The 18102-nt window shown below is 40.8% G+C and overlaps 1 protein-coding gene across 1 annotated transcript in view; it reads right to left on the reverse strand.

The window, feature by feature from the left end:
• Positions 1 to 18102, reverse strand: part of LOC121873207 (probable ATP-dependent RNA helicase vasa-like) — a gene marked incomplete in the record, with an annotated part of 127150 nt that overhangs the window by 86266 nt on the left and 22782 nt on the right.

The following is an 18102-nucleotide window of genomic DNA, read 5'->3' on the forward strand; positions in this document are numbered from 1 at the left end:
AGTTTTTACCGCATTTAACTTAATTTATCACGTTGTTTATCATTTCGTGCATGCCTAATAGTTTAAATACACAGTACCCAAAACCAAACATGCATGTTTATTGCAACAATATTTTTCATGCATACAGTCTTAATAATTCCTTTACAAATTTTAGTTGTAAATAAAGTTGAATTTATTTAACATTTTTTAAGTGTGCACCATTATTGAGAGAAGATAAACTTGTAGTGGAGTCCTCCCCTACAAACGCCATGTGTCGCTGACTGGCCGACCCCCCGCGAATCTACCGGCGTATCCCTCGTGGTCAAGGTCAGGTAACCAGCGACGCCGAACAAAGCGAGGGCCTTCCATCAAGCCACGTCTACCGCGGTTATATAAGACCTCACCTGGCCTTCATCGCTCTCTTTCTTCTTACTGCCACCAACAAGCAACATCCCTCAACAGCTCCATACACATGCTCCCTCAGAAAGCTCCTCGCCCTACAGGAACTCTGAGCAAGCTTCGCCCGACTTAGTATCTCTTTAACACTGTGCTGTGCAACAATATATATACGAGAAACACTGTGATTTTCTATTTCTACCTCAATCCTGAGTGTTGGATATATTTCATGTACGTACGTTGTGAGGCCAAACAAGAGACCCTGACAACCTGCCACGACAGTACGCTACAAACTAAAGGGTAAGCTTTTTTGCACTGTACTGTACTTGTACTGACCATGGTCGTACATGTCCCAGTAAATACTACTTCTTACATTGTCACTATGTTGAAATGCCCTGTAGTTTGAGTTTTCCCCATCTAGTTATTATATATCTTATTTATATCACTTATGTTATTGGTATATTATTTGTAATTCGAAATCCATTCCCCAAATATGTAACTGTATATTTTCAGCCTTCTGGCTGCCAAGATCTTTCAATAAACCGTTAATTATTATTATTATTAATTATTATTATTATTATTATTATTATGAGTCGATTAGTAAATGAGTCAATTCATATTACGCTCAATAGCCCATAAAACATGTACAGTAGCTGTAACTTCTTTATTGAGTCCCCCATCTAAGGTGCCCGTTTTCTCACCGCTTCAGTACGTCTGAGTCCTCCATTTTCTCTTGAGTATTCCTTAGTATCTTATGTCATGTTGTGAGATTTGAAATTGAAAGGGTATAACTAGGTTGTACATTAAGTTAGATATGTCTGATTGCAGAGGAAACATTCAAGACCCCTTGTGAGTGATGTTGAAAGCTTCAACTGTATATACTGTTTGTAAAATTGTCAAATAAGTTAGTGTCTGCAGTAGAAGTGACAAATCCCTGATCTCGTTCTTAGGGATGCCCTGAGTGCCAAATAGCTACTGAAGTTAGATCATTTTGATTCCCAATCATCAGAGAATCTGATGATTGTATTGAAATTATTGTCAGTTTTATATTTTAGAAAGTAATTAATATCCTGAAAAGAATGCCAGTCTTCTTACCTTCAAAATCTAACAGCAAACTCTCAGTAGGTCCTGTCTCTGTTTTGATGAGGTTGTAAGAAAGACACTGTCAGCTTGTGCATTTGACGTCCATTTCACTATGGCCTGGCAAGCTTAAGCAATTAGATTGTAACAACAGATGTAAGAAATTGATCTGACTCATGACACTGATTTTCATAGCCAAATGTACAGCAGCTGATTTAAATGAAGTGTATGTCAATGTGTGAATTGCCCTTTTGGCATGCCTGAGTTGCCAGTTAGCCTAGTACAGTATCTAAATGCCTGCACAAGGGAGAGAGACAATTTGTGACACTTCCCTCATCGTATCTCAGGTATGTAACAAGTGACTCACACCCGCCATATTAAGTCAATTTAACTCAGTCAAATATCAGAGTTCATGTTTTAACAGTGAAATTTTCATGTGCCAAGTAAGAATTAACGTAACTTAAACATCGTCTGTGTCGATGACCTTTGCCAGACGTATGTTTGTGTGTAATTGAATTTAGACCTTTAAAACTTTGTGACTCTTCCCTCATCGTATCTCATACACAGTGTGTTCTAGCTGAATACCCGCAGCTACCGGCAGCTGGGAGCTACACCCGGGAATATGAGCTCTATAGCCATGCATCAGTCCAACCGACGCTAATAGCGTGCTTCATTTGTTGTGGTAAACACCAGTGAATAACCCTGGTGTACTAATCTCGATTATATGTGCAAAGTAGTGTTCTTGAACATGATTGCAGATAATTAGCAAAAAAATAATTGTCCCAGTTGAGTACTGAAACCATAAATATTGATATTACCAGTATTAAAGTTTGTTAAATGTTTGTGAGTAAACCATCGATGTGTACTCCCAACTGAGATCTGATATATGTTCCATGTTGTTCATTCAGCAATAACATGTTATAATTAATGTACTACTATCTGTGCTATTAGCGAGTGTGTAAAATGACCATCTTTATTGTCAAAGAAATAATATAATACCAATTAGGATTTGTTATTTCTAAAGTAAGACCTATTGGCCCATTCTTGTCTAAGTGTGTTTAAATTGTCATCTTATTCACTTTTGATGTTAATAAATATTTAATTAGTAAATTGTGGGTATCACTGCTACTTCCCTTCTACCAACTGCTTCCCAGAAAATAAACACTAACCCATGTGCCTAAGCTTGTGTCTACCACACTACCTAATACCATATGATAGCAGTTATATTCTAATAAAAGCCTGGGTGGTGGCAGCCAACCTTTGTAAGTATAATAATTGTATCAAGAGGTGTTGTTAAAGAATGATATGGTTTTGCCAGGATAATCCACTGAATAGAATAAAACTAAGTACACCTCCTCCCCGACTTACGGCGGGGTTAGGGACCCAAATCCAGGTCGTAAGTCGAAATGGTCTTAAGTAGCAAATGCTTAAATAATACATAGAAAACTTAAAATTGGTGTCTCTTTTTCTTCTCAGCACCACAAAGCTCTCACTTTTAAGCTTGCCAGCCATTTTAAACTGAATTTCAAACAAAAAATTTGTCTGTACTGACGTTGGGACTCGAAAATACGTAATTTGACAAAATTTTGGTACGGCTGAGGCAGGTCATAAGTGCGGGCGGTCGTGTCGAGTCGGTCGTAAGTCGGGGAGGAGCTGTACTGATAAATACAGAAAGGAGTAGGTGGAAAGATAAAAACAAATACTGACAGAAAAAAATGAACACTAAGAAAAGTAAAATACATTTATAGAAAATAAAGTATTAAGCATACTGAAATAAAGACTTAGAAAAATATAGAAAATACAAAAATATAACTGAGAAATTAAAGGTTATAAGAAGCAGAAAAGACATAGAAATCATAAACAACGAAAACATATGTAGTACTAAAGTATGAATGGTACAAACAAAATATTTAGTTTTCTTTCCCGTGTAATATTCACTCATTTGGTTTGTTTTATTCTTAGTTTAGGGAGAGTAAAAACTTCTGTTTTTGTTGCTGGAAGGCCTCTCTACTCTTCCTTGACTTTTGAGCCATTTCCTCTCACACAATTTTCTTTCATTCTAACTTTTTCTTTAAAAAAAATTTAATCTTATTTTCTTCCTACAGCAACCTTTTCTGCTTTAACATGCTTCTATACCTACTACTGGAGAGTTTTGTGCCTACACATCAGAGGGTCCTCCTGGGGAACACACACATCCACCGGAGGGTCAACACCTATCAGGCGCTGCTCCCGCTGAGCACCTGCCCCCCTCGGCCAATGTTCGACCCATTCCCCAAGTCCCTCTCCCCGACCGATCCTCACCACCGGGATATCTACATAATCAAAAGTGACAATTTCGTTTCGGAAAAATGAGGGACCAATGACGAACAGTGTTTAAGCCAGTGAATTCAGCACTAGACAGTACCAGTGAGAGCCGTGACCCACCACGGAGATAAGCGCCCCTGGGAACTGACCACTATCTTCTGACCAGGAGGTGCTAATCCGTCCACCATGGGAACAACAAAGGGCCGGCCGGCTATGCACCTGACTACGAGATAACACATTATCACCCAGCAGAGTGAGGTACTGTGACACCACGCCACACCACAAGGTGTCCCCTATGACCTCGTGAGGTCCTTCATATCAACACCCGAGGACGAGTCACCGCACCACGTGAACACCACACCACCAGAAGTCCCCATGACCACGTGAAGTCCTTCATATCAACACCCGAGAACGAGTTACCACACCACGTGAACACCACACCACCCGATGTCTCCATGACCAGCCAAGGCCATCAACTGTAAACTATAATAATTTGTATGTTCAATCATTGTTCCTTCTTCTTTCACTCGTGAAAGCTTTAGTTAAACAACCCACCCACCCCATGTCTTTGCATGTAATAAGTAATTTTTGTCCAATGTATATTTTCAGCCTTCGGGCTGCCGAACTTTTTCAATAAACCGTTAATTATTATTATTATTATTATTATTACACATGCCCTACAACACTGACCTCCTGGTGGACACACCCACATGCCCTACAAACCTGACCTGACCTGGGAGCACACACACATGCCCTACAGCCCAGACCTCCTGGTGGACACACACACATGCCCTACAGCCCAGACCTCCTGGTGAACACACATACATGCCCTACAGCCCAGACCTCCTGGTGGACACACACACATGCCCTACAGCCCAGACTTCCTGGTGGATGGACACACACACACACATGCCCTTCAGCCCTGACCTCCTGGGAGCACACACACACATGCCCTACAGCCCTGACCACATGGGGTACACCAACATGCCCTTACTGAGTCATCTATACAACTATGAAATATGGCATGGGTTATAGAATAATTGTGATCATCAAAAAGTGTAAAATCATTATAGAAACTTAAGTTTTATTGAAAAATGCTTAGTCCCTCCCGGTAGATCAAGTGGATATATAGGGTGGAGGGGCATATTATAATGCTTCTAATAGTGGCATTGTATGACGTCATTGATCTTTGTTCAATGAAATAGTAAAGAATCAAAGAATGGAATGCAAAACAAGCAATACTCAGCCAATGAGAAATATATATGATGTAATAAGAACATAAGAACATAAGAATGGAGGAAACTGCAGCGGGCCTATTGGCCCATACTGGGCAGTCCCGTTTACACCCAACCCCTATTGCTCATATAAGCATCCAACCTATGTTTGAAGCTATTCAGCATATTCGAGTTAATGATGATATTTGGTAACTTGTTCCATTCATCCACTACTCTGTTTCCAAACCAGTGTTTATCTATTTCACGCCTAAATCTAAATTTGTCTAATTTAAAACCATTGTTACGAGTTCGCTCCTGGCTGGATAGTTTGAGTACCTTTGTAATGTCCCCTTTGTTTAGCCCTGCCTTCCACTTATACACCTCTATCAAGTCGCCCCTCGCTCTACGTCTCTCAAGGGAGTGCAAATTAAGATGCTTTAACCTGTCTCTATACTCAAGGTTCCTAATGCCCGGGATTAGTCTTGTCATTCTCCTCTGAATTCTTTCCAAGGATTCTATATCCATTCTGTAATACGGTGACCAGAACTGAACTGCGTAATCCAGGTGTGGTCTCACAAGAGCAAGATACAGTTTTAGGATGACCTCGCTAGTCTTGTAACTAACACTCCTTTGTATGAACCCAAGTACTTTATTAGCCTTGTTACGAGCAAAAACACATTGTTTACTTGGCTTAAGGTTCCTACTTATCATTACTCCTAAATCTCTCTCGCAGTCGGATTTCTATGGCATCGTTGTTCATCTGGTATCTGGTTTCCCTGTTTACATCTCCTATACTGAGTACTTTACATTTGTCGACGTTGAATTTCATCTGCCATTTTTCAGACCATTCGAAAAATTTGTTTAGATCTTCCTGTAGTTTAGCAGAGTCCTCGTCAGATTTGATAACACGTCCTATTTTAGTGTCATCAGCAAATTTACTTATGTTGCTGTCTATGCCGATATCAATGTCGTTTATGTATATAATAAACAATAATGGTCCAAGTTCTGAGCCTTGGGGAACACCACTTGTGACGTTGCTCCAATGGGACTTAGTGCCGTTAATGCTCACTCGCTGTTTCCTGTCCTGTAACCACGCCCTAATCCATTTAAGGATGTCACCTTTGATGCCATGCGCTTCTACCTTTCTAATTAGTCTTTCGTGGGGGACTCTGTCGAAGGCTTTGCTAAAGTCGAGATATACCACATCATAATTGTGCCCCTCGTCCACCGATTCGAAAACTGATGAAAAGAATGTTAATAGATTAGTTAGGCAAGAGCATCCGCTTGTGAAGCCATGTTGGGAAGCATTGATCAATCTGTGCTTCTCCAGGTGATTTCGAATAGAGTTTGAGATGATTGCTTCCAGTAATTTGCCTACTATTGATGTTAGACTGATTGGGCGGTAGTTAGAGGATAGTGATCTATCCCCCTTCTTGAAAATCGGTATTACATTCGCTATCCTCCAGGATTCTGGTACTACACATGTTTTTAAGGACATGTTAAACAACTTTGCTAAGGGCATGCTAAGCTCTTCCTTACATTCCTTCAATACTCTGGCAAATATCTCATCGGGACCAGGTGACTTATTAGGCTTTAGTTTGTCTATTTGCTTACTAACATCGTTACTAGTCACTACTATCTCACTTAATTTGTTTTCTTCACTATCTCTGAATAGAGTCGGTGCCTCGGGTATCATGTTTAAATTTTCGGTGGTGAAAACTGTTGAAAAATATTTATTCAAATTATTGCTCATTTCTCTGTCGTTATCAGTGAGCTCGCCGGTGTCTGACCGTATTGGTCCAATCGTTTCTCGTGTTTTAGTTTGATACATTTGGTAGAATCCTTTGGGGTTTGTCTTCGCCTCCCTTGCTATCCTTACCTCATTATTCCTCTTTGCTTTCCTTATCTCGGTTTTAACCCTACTCGCCAATACCCTATAATAGTCCCGGAGGTGAATTTCTCCACGATTTATCCTTCTACCTATAGCCTTCCTTTGGCCAATGATGTTCCTTAAATAATTATTAATCCATTTAGGGTCATTGTTGTCTGATCTGAGTTTTTTGTGTGGTATGTTCTGCCTTTGTGCATTAAGTAACTCACTATTTAAATTGTCGTGGAACTCGGCAATCTCAGATCTCGTTATGAGGTCGGTGTCATCTGACAGGTTCACGGCCAAGCGCGACACCCCCTCTCTCAGCTGCCTCTTTAAACTGTCAAAGTTCGCCCTTCTGAAATCTGGTACTTTAGTGGAATTTTCCTTAAGTCTGCCCTGGAAGTCTAACTGGAATCTAATTTCTTTATGATCGCTGTTTGCAAATTCGTTCCCTACCTCGACCCTGCTAATGAGGTTTTCTCTGTTTGACAGAACTAAATCGAGTATATTATTACCCCGTGTGGGTTCAGTTATATGTTGACTTAGAAAACAGTCCTGGATAGTCTCGAGAAAATCTTCTGATTCTGAGTTACCTGTAAGGTCAGTCCAATCTATTTGGCCAAGGTTAAAGTAGCCTACTATACAGACTTTGTTGTGTATGGAAGCCCTGCGCATTTCATCCCAAATAAGTCGCTCTTTGACTCCATCAAGATTGGGAGGTCTATATATTACTCCTGTGATTAATTTTTCTCTATCGTCGATTAATTCTATCCAAATTGTTTCTGTATTCCGGTCAGTTTTTATTTCCTTATTTATTTCACACTTCAGATTATCCCTAACATAGATTGCTACTCCGCCACCTTTCCTGGTCTGCCTATCGGTATGGAACAGCTTGTAACCCGCAATTTGGTATTCGACTGGTAACTCACGTGTGTCTAGGTTGATCCATGTTTCAGTGAATGCAATTATATCGATTTTTTCAGTACATACCAAGGCCCTAATATCATCCATTTTGTTCCTCATACTTCTACTGTTTGCGTAGTATACATTTAAGTTAGTCGTGTTCCGAGTCCTCCCCTTACCGCGTTTAGTTTTAAACTCCCTGTCTAATTCAGTTTTGTCATCATTCCTAACACTATTTCCCTGTAATCTTTCACTTTGTTTACCCGCTCCCACTGCAGTCTCCTCCACCCCCGTGCTCATATGTTCTCCTAGCAGTTTAAAGACTTCGATATCTTTTGAACTGCCCCCTCTAGAGCCCCAGCCAGGGTTGCTACTCCATCCCTAGACAGGTGCACCCCATCCCTAGCATAAAGGTCCCTTCTGCCATAGAAGTTGTCCCAGTTGTCAATGAATGGGACTGATATTGACTTGCAATATCTGTCAAGACGGTCGTTGACACCAACCGCCCTTGACAACCATTCACTGCCAACTCTCCTTCTAGGCAGGACACCGCATATGATAGGGATCCTTCCCTTAGTCCTAATACGATCTATAGCTGCCTTGAACTTATCAAGAAGCTCCTCACTCCTACACCGACCAATATCATTGCCTCCTGCACTGAGGCAGATAATGGGTTTGTTCCCATTACCAGACGAAGATATTGTCCATCCTGTCAATTATATCCCCCACCCCAGCTCCTGGCAAACACACCCTCATCCTATTTTTGTTTTTACCACAAAAGGCCCTGTCCATGTACCTTACCTGTGAGTCACCAACAATTAAAGTTTTTATACCTTCCTTGTCTTTCCTGTCCCTGACTGTACTAACGTCCAATTCGTCTATCAAGGGACTGAACGAGTTGGAACACTTAGCTGTTGTTGTCGCTGTTGACGTATCCTTGGTGTACTTCTTCACCACCAGCTTCGTCCTCCCATTACTCACAACTTTCCACTCGCTTGAGTTTTCGTCAGACACTGGCTTTACTCGTCCAGCCTCCCCTTTTAACTTCGCCAGCTCTTCTTTTAATTTCAGGTTCTCCAACGTGGCCCTCTCAATTTCTTCATTGGCCTTGGCCAATTTTTCCATGGACCACTCCAGTTTGGTCGACAAACTCTCATACCCAAGACCGCACATAGCAGTGGCCATATCTGATAATTATCCCTCCGGAGCTAACCCTGCCGTGACCTTTTCCCTAGTGAGGTCAGAACACATGTGAGTGAGGTCAGAACACGCATGAATATGTAGAGTGCGGCCACTATACTCAGTATACTGGCTCATCATCCTCACGCGGCAGACCCATCAACCCTAGAGGGTCATTATTGTTATTAATTGTCAAACATTTATCTCGTCATGGTCATACAACGGATCTACGCGATTCACGTGGGTCGCCTAAAACGATGGGGGGGGGAGGGGACCAGAAAAAAGGGAGAAATCACATCCCTGAATAATATGGAGTGTGTGGCATACAGTATATTTTAAAGTAGAGAAATGATATACTGTACAACCTATCCAAAGAGTATTGAGACCCCAGACATACAAAAGAATATGAAGCATAAGGGCAAAGATGTAAAAAGTATACCTGTGGTTATAGGCATGTAGTTATAGGCCTGATCTACCTGTAAGTGGTACCATAATTTCATTTAACACTAAATTCCATTTAGATTTTAAAAATATTTTCCTATCATAGATGTGTGTAAAATATTAATGATTCAATAATGCACATGTGGAGTGCAGCAGTAGAGTGGATAATAATAATAATAATAATATTATTATTATTATTATTATTATTATGATTATTATTATTATTATTAATTTTTTTTTTTTTTTACGGGGATTAGCCCACCCGGGCACAGGTCACTGACCCACATCAGGGCCTAGAGGGCAATAATAAAGACGACGACGACGACGATAATAATAATAATAATAATAATAATAATAATAATAATAATAATAATAATAATTCATAGTAAATAAAATTTATAACAAATAAAAAATATAAATAAAATAATAATAAAAATAATAATAATAATAAAGAACAGTAAATACAAAAATTAAAAAAAAAGATCAATAGTGAGAAACAACATATGTATGTTGTGTTGTCAATAGTAAGAGAAACAATCGAGACCCTGCAATTGTGTGTAAATGAGGCAGAAAGTCAGGTCAGCAACCTGGGACTTGGTCACAATTTTCGTAATGCCCTATGGCAGCAGGGTCTATCATTAGACAACACATTATGCTTCCTATATCTTCCCAGGCGGTAATACCTCCCTGTTTGGTAGCTGGCCCATTTCATGGGCCAGTGGTTTGATCCTGGGCACTCCCAGTTCACCCAGCTGTAAATGGGTACCCAAGTTTCCAACTTGGGGAAGTGAATGCAGTCCAATGTAATACTGTTTATGACTACACGTGTGACAAGGAAAATTAGTGCACAAGCATTGATTGATTGATTGTGGCAGCGGCATATTCTTAATGAACGCAATGCATGCCTAGTAGAAATCAAAATATATTTTTAAATAGTATCTTCAATAATACATATTTAATTTTAAAGTCTTCACAGTTTTCACTTCAGAAAGTCGGAGACTCAGCGTCCCTCAATGCATGCAGAAGGATAAGCCGCATGCCCTCCATGGACATATAGATGTAACCATCCTATCAATAACATGCCAAAATGAACTTTATTGTGATGGAGCTTAAGGAATTTCAGCCATTTTAGTCAAATTTAATACTTTTCCCTTTATAAGCACGACGTCAAATGTTGCATGGTGATATTACATTACCTAAGAGTTGTTGTTCCACAAGAGTGGCTATTAATAAGGTTTCTGTAAATGTAATAGGAATAAATGCACACTACAGTATTCGAAAACTACATTCACTTGTCGAGAGGCTATGTAGACTGCCGACGGCTCTCCGTCAGCTGGACAAAGCTGATCCACATTATTATTTTAATATTTCTAAATAACCCTACAGTCCACTTAAGTTATATGTTTTTCAATTGGGAAAGTTATTCAGTTTTCTGTTTTACTTGAAATAATAAACGGATCATATAAATAAAAAAATTTACTTAGTATTTAAATGCCCAGCAATAAGATTATTGGCAACTTTACAGAGGGCCAGCGTTGTGCATGATGCTTAGTCATTTTTTTTTAAATACAGCTACTTACGACGGGGTTAGGGGCTCAAATCCAGGTAGTAAGTCAAAATGGCCATTAGTCGAAACTGCTTAAATAATACATAGAAAATCTAAAATGGGTGTCTCTTTTTCTTCTCAGCACCACAAAACTCTCACTTTTAAGCTTGCCAGCCTGACCAGCATAATATGTAAAGAACGCACTTGAGAGTACTATCAGAGATTCCGCAATGGAAAATCTAATACGAAACAACCTTGAAAAGGATTGCCAACACGGTTTTATGCCGGGGCGCTCCAGCTTAACACAATTGCTCAAGGTATTGGATATGTGGACCCATATTCTGGAACTGGGTGGTAATATCGACAATATTTACCTAGAATTTGCCAGGGCTTTCGACAGTGTACCCCATGAAAAGCTGAAAATCAAACTGGACGGGTACGGAATTCGGGGAATGTCCTAATGTGGATAGAAGACTTTCTACATGACCGCAAGCAGTGTGTGGTGATTAATGACACAAAATCGTCATCCGTACCTGTCACAAGTAGGATACCACAGGGCAGTGTATTGGGCCCGCTGTTGTTTGTTTGTTTCATAAATGACATGCCTGACGTTATACACTCCTCCATACAAATGTTTGCCGATGACGCCAAGTTATTTCGGGAAATTAAGAACCAAGCGGACTGTGAAGAGCTGCAGAAGGATCTCTGTGAGCTCCAGGAATGGTCGAAGAAGTGGCTACCGAGATTCAATGTCACAAAGTGTAAGAGGATGCACCTGGGGCGTACCAACGGTAAGATGGCGTGTCATATGTCCCAACAGGATGAAGAAACTGCACTAGTTGAGACTGAATGTGAGAAGGACCTAAGTGAGTATGTTGACAATGAGCTGAAGTTCTCGGGCCATTGCGAGAAAAAGGTAAACCAGGCAAATAAATTATTGGGTCTTATAAGAAGGTCGTTCAGATATCAAAATGATCCGTCCCTAGTAACAATCTTCAAGAGTGAAGTACCTCCCCATCTGGATTACTGTCACCCCGTCTGGTCCCCGAGATATGCTAGGGACTGTCAGTTGGTTGAAAATGTTCAATGGCAGGCCACCAGACTGGTGCCTGCACTTTGGCACTTCAGCTACCCTGAGAGATTGGAGTGCCTGAACTTGCCTAGCTTATACTACAGACGGGCAAGGGGGGACCTAGTTGAGGTGTATAAAGGGTCACAGCTCAAGATTGAAGAAGCCGCAAATCTAGAAAACTGTGACGGCAAACTTTTTCAGAATGGGGGTTGTAAACTCTTGGAACAATCTACCAGAAACTATTGTGACGGCACCGGTGTGAGCTCTTTCAAGACAAGACTTGACCAACACTGAAGTGTGTTCAGGTACATTCAGGAGCCACGGCATGCCCAGTACTTGCCAACAATGCATGAGAGACGTGCCCGATCGCCAGGGCGGCTAGCGAACCGATCTTTTGGTGAAGAGGATAAATGAAAAGTTAAAGTAATCAGAGACGTGACCGATCGCCCGAGCGGATAACGAGCCAATCAGTGGTGAAAAGGATAAAAGTAAAAGTAAAGTGAATTACAAACGAAAATTTTGTCAGTACACAGCGCAATCACTGACGTTGACTCGAAAATACGAAATTTTACAAAATTTTGGTACGACAGAGGCAAGTCGTAAGTGAGGGTGGTCGGAAGTCTAAGTAGATCGTAAGCCGCATTTTCTGTACCGAAACGTTTCCGTCCCGGGCGAGAGCGTGGCGTGGCTTGGGTCACCGTGTGGGTACAGCTCCCACTCAGTGGAGCGCTCAGTTGGTGTTTGGCTATCATATCCTATACTAGTCGCGCTGTGAACTTTCGTTATTATCGTATTTAATTGACTTTATAATGACTGGAAAGCGTAAAGGTGAGAGCGCTGGTGGTGCTCCAAGGAAAAGGAGACAGGCAATTACTTTTCAGATGAAACTAAAGATAATAACACAATAAGAGAATGGAAAAACAGTAGCAACAATCTCACGCGACCTAGGTTTCTCGCACTCGACCATATCCACTATTCTGAAGGACAAGGAACGTATTCGTGATGTAGTAAAAGGAACAACACCTATAAAGGGAACTATACAGTGGTCCCTCGGTTAACGAGCACAATCCATTCTAGCAGGTTGCTCGTTAACCGAAACCATTGTTTCAATGGGTTTTTGGGTAATTGGTTCCAGCTCACCGAAAATTGCCTAAATTCAACAAAAAAAGGTAGAAAAGAACACTTACTTTGAGGTGTGTATGTACAAGGCTCCTGGATGATAATGATGGGAATTAGAATGGGGGTGGAGGAGAAGGGACATGAGAAGGCATTGGGGTGGAAGAGAAGTCACCCCATGGCACCATTTCACCCATAAAATTTTAGTTCTCTTGGGGTATTTCAAGATTATTTTTTTTAGATCAACACTGCACTGCATTATATATTGTCAATATGTAAAATATATTTCAAAATGACCAATAATTTGTTTGGAAACACAGAAAAAAAGCATTTAGTCGAAGAGTCTCAAGCAAGATGTTACCTCCACTGAAAGGACAGAGAGACTGGCGCCTGTTTGGTGTAATGCCAGGCTGGATGGCGCGCATGAAACTAGTTTCCTTATCTTCAATTAATTTCATTAATTGTTAAAATGACTAAAAAATTTAATATTAAACTTTTAAAATTATTGAATAGTATAAACTTCTTGATATTTACTAAAATAGTAAGGAATTTAAGTCCTAAAACCGATTACTGTATTGGCGGACTAAGACTACAGCTGGTGGACCGCCAAATGCAAGCGAAAACATGTTGAGGTCGGCTTGAAAAAACTCCTTAATCGAGGGATTGCTCGTTAACCGAAGTTAAGAATCTTATGGAAGGTAACTCATTAACCGAAATCTCGCTAACCGAGACGCTCGTTAACCGAGGGATCACTGTAATTTCGAAGAAAAGACAAGGTCCTATTCACGATATGGAAAAATTATTGGTGATATGGATAGAAGACCAGATACAGAAGCGTGTACCCTTAAGCCTTCTAACCATACAGGCTAAAGCAAGAAGCCAGTTCCAAAGCCTGGAGGAGCAGGCAGGAGATGAATGTGATCAAAGCTTTACAGGAAGTCATGGGTGGTTTGATAGATTTAAAAAATGCTACAGTCTACACAATGTTAAGGTGAGTGGAGAGGCAGCTAGTGCTGATGTTGGTGCTGCCGAAGCTTTTAAGGAGGAGTTAGATGAAGTGATTGTGGAAGGGAACTATTTGCCTGAGCAAATATTCAATGTGGATGAGACTGGATTATTATGGAAGCGCATGCCTGAGCGGACATACATCCAGAAAGAGGCGAAAACAATGCCAGGATTCAAGTACAGAATTACACTGTTGGGGGGGAATGTTGCTGGTTTCAAGCTAAAGCCCTTCATGATCTATCATTCAGAGAACCCCGGGGCTTTTAAACATGTCAGCAAGCACACACTGCCAGTGTTTTATCGCAGTAACAAGAAAGCCTGGATGACCCTAGTACTGTTTGAGGATTGGTTCATGACTTGTTTCATTCCACGAGCCAAGGAGTATTGTCTGCAACAACGGATTCCATTCAAGATTTTGCCGATTTTGGATAATGCTCCGGGACACCCACCACACCTGGACGACATGCACCCTGATGTTAAGGTAGTGTACATTCCACCTAACACTACCTCTGTCATCCAACCCATGAATCAAGGTGCTATTGCTGCCTTTAAAGCGTATTATTTACGTACGACCTTCGCTCAGGCTGTTGCTGCTACTGAAGGTGAGAAAACGCTCAGAGAATTTTGGAAGGAGTACAACGTTTTGTCATGTATAAAGAACATTAGTGCAGCATGGGATCAGGTTACAAAACAGTGCATGAATGGAATATGGAAGAAAGTCCTGAAAAGATATGTGAACAGTTTTAGAGGATTTAATGAAACTGAAGTTATTTCGGATATTAGTAACAAGATAGTGAAGTTAGGTAAACAGCTGGAGTTAGAAATTGATAATGATGATGTTGAACAGTTGGTTGAAAGTGTAGCAGAAGAGCTCAGTAACAAGGATCTTATTGAACTAGATGCACAGAAAATTGCAGAGGAATAAGAGACAAAATGTAGAATAAGAACCTGCACCCCCCCCAAAAAGATTTCAGTGAAACATATGGCAGAGGCATTTGCTACAATTAATAAAGGAATGCAAATGTTTGATGGCATGGATCAAAATTATGAGCGTTATGCCGAAGTTGACAGAATGATCCAAGATGCACTTGCTTGCTAGAAAAATTTATAATGAAAAGAAAAAACAAACTGTTCAGTCTAAATTGGACATCTATTTTAAGAAGTCCCCGAGTGCTGTCTCCTCATGCCCCACCAGTGCTGCCTCTTCACTCCCTTAAGCTGATCCAATACCTTCAACCAGCAAGTTTCCACAGTCCATAAACCTGTCTGAAGAAAGCGACATTGATGACCTACCCAGCCCTGTCTCCTCCTCTGCTTCTTCCAGTTAATGTAGTGTCCATGTATAATTAGAAAATTATGGGGGCCCCGTGTGCATTCAGCTGACTACATTAAAGGTAGTGCTCAGTCACACTGTATCCATTCCTCATTATTTATTACTTTCACTGTACTGTATCCATTCCTCATTATTTATTACTTTTACTGTACCGTATTTCATTGTAGATTTTTAATTAAAAAAAAAAAAAAAATTTTTTTTTTTTTTTTTTTAAATCTGTCGGACTTACGACCTGGATTTGGGTCCCTAACCCGTCGTAAGTCGAGGAGCACCTGGCGGGGTGAGGTGTTGATTATATGTAGAAGTCCACGTGCTTTATTGGGCTAATGAAATATATATGGATCCTCGTGTTTCGAAGCTGGATTTGGTAAAATGTTACTGACCACCTAAGTGATACGGGAAGTCCCCATTAGAGGTTCACGGCGCCATAAGCTCGTTGAACAGGCTTTGTGTGAAATACAACAGTGTCTAGGACTGCATTTAGTATCCTGGTGGTCTAGAGGTAGCGTTCCCCGGTCACAGTCGTGGGTTCGAATGCTGGCGGGGTGAGCGTGTTTGAAAAAAAAAATACACACACACACACAAAAGGAGAGGAGGAGAAGGGCGGGAGTCAAAGAGACTCTGATGCTGCCTCCTCCTTCTCCTCTGACTGGGGTTTCTCCGCCCGTTTGTTCCTCCTCCGCTTCTGCTTGCTCCTCCTCAGTTGATGTTTGCTCTTCCTCGGCTGCCTGCTGTTGTGAAGAAGCTCCAGCCGTCACGCGACGAAAAAATTAATCCAGTGTTGATTGCTTGGTAGAAGCCTTTTGTGTAAAGCAAGAGGTTTCTTGGGACGACTGGGAAAAACTACTGGGTCTGTTGAATTTTGCCTAGAGTAGTTCGTTTCGGCTCATTAAGGAAGAAGCAACTAACTCATCTGGGGTCGAAGTAGATTCACAGAAACAAAAATATTGCTTCTTTTCTCCATATTCAGATAAGAATCATCTGTCATGGTGGACAAACGTAGACAATCTAATCAGTTCATCTCCCAGGGTTCCCCCTCAAACAGACTTGGTCGTTTGTACGGAAGCGTTCGAGATAGGACGAGGATACCATTCCTCAAAAGGAGAGTTCCGTCAATGGAAGTGGAGCAACTCCCTTTGGGACAACCACATAAACGTAAAAGAATTAGCAGTAGTTCTATTCTTTTTGTTGGCAAACCCAAATTTAAAAAACATGACGATTCTGTTTGCCATGGACAACAAAGCGGCAGTGTTTTGTCTCAATCATCAAGGCTCAGCCAGATCTTGGCCCCTCCTAAAACTGTCAGAAAAAATGTTCAAAGTTTGTGTAACACAAACATTTACCTCAAAGCAACTCACATACCAGGAGTACAAAACAATTGGGCAGATGCATTGTCCCGTCTCAGGCCAATATCGAAGAATACAGAATGGTCCCTAAAGGTATCAGAGTTCAAGAGTCTAGTGAGAAGGTTTGGAACTCCACAAATAGATCTCTTTGTCTCACAAAACAATCAAAAGATGCCAATTTATGCATCTCTGGAATGACTAAATCTTTAAGGAAATGCTCTACTCCTAGATTGGAGCCATTGGAATTCAATCTATTTGTTCCTACCTGTGAAAATGTTGCCCAAAGTGGTTCACAAACTCAGATCCTTCCAAGGCAAGGTCCTCTTAATTGCACCATATTGGATCCTACAACCATGGTATCTCGATCTGTTGGACTGGTGCCCACATCCACTACAATTGCAACAAGGATGTCTAGAACAGGTACTGCACCCTCAGTTCGAGATATCCTTGGCACTTCACGCTTGGAGTTTCTCGAAAGATGTTGAAATAGATTGTTAGGTAATTCCAATATAGTAACCAAGTAATAGCAGGTCATAGATCCCAAACTTCTATGCAATATGAGAAAGCTTGGAAACTTTTTCAACAATTTATCAGGTTATTGACTCCAAACACATTGTTAGAAACAGTGGTTAGAATTTTTAGATTTTCTGTGCAGAGTTAAAGGCCTTCAAGGATTGACAATTGCATCTTGTAAATCAGCACTGGTTGACCCTCTGGCATAGGGTTTTAATATTACTTTGAACCCAAGAATTTATCAATTGCTCAGATCGTCCTTTTTCATTCAGAGACCCCCTCGGCCTAAGAGAATCCCGCCTTGGTCTCTAGGTAAAGTTACTAAATTTCTTATGGGGCCTAATTACAATATAAATCTGAACCGGGACATATTGCTCCAGAAGGCAGCCTTCCTTCTAGCAATAGCAACAGGTATGAGAATCAGTGAGCTGATTTCAATTTCCAATAATCCATCATTATTGGTATTTTCTGAGGAGGATGTCACCCTTTTTCCTACGGAGATTCTAAGAAAAAATAAAAGGGAGGATTTTCAGGCTCAACCTATCAGGATAAAACTGCTAATGGATGAGACAAGGGTTCCTCATATATTGTGCCCAGTTAAGATTCTTCAAGAATAGTTAACCAGATTACCTAATCGAGGCCCCTATGTATTCTTATCACAGGATGGTAAGAAATTGTCTCCTAGTCAAATGACAAAAAATTTATCTAAGATAGTGAGTCAAGCAGACCCTGGCAAGAAATTTTTGGCACATGACACCAGGAAATACGCAGGGTCTGTGGCCTTTCTGCGTCATGAGCCTCA

Source organism: Homarus americanus, unplaced genomic scaffold (assembly GCF_018991925.1).
Source record: "Homarus americanus isolate GMGI-L3 unplaced genomic scaffold, GMGI_Hamer_2.0 scaffold32929, whole genome shotgun sequence".
In the NCBI taxonomy this organism is placed as follows: domain Eukaryota; kingdom Metazoa; phylum Arthropoda; class Malacostraca; order Decapoda; family Nephropidae; genus Homarus; species Homarus americanus.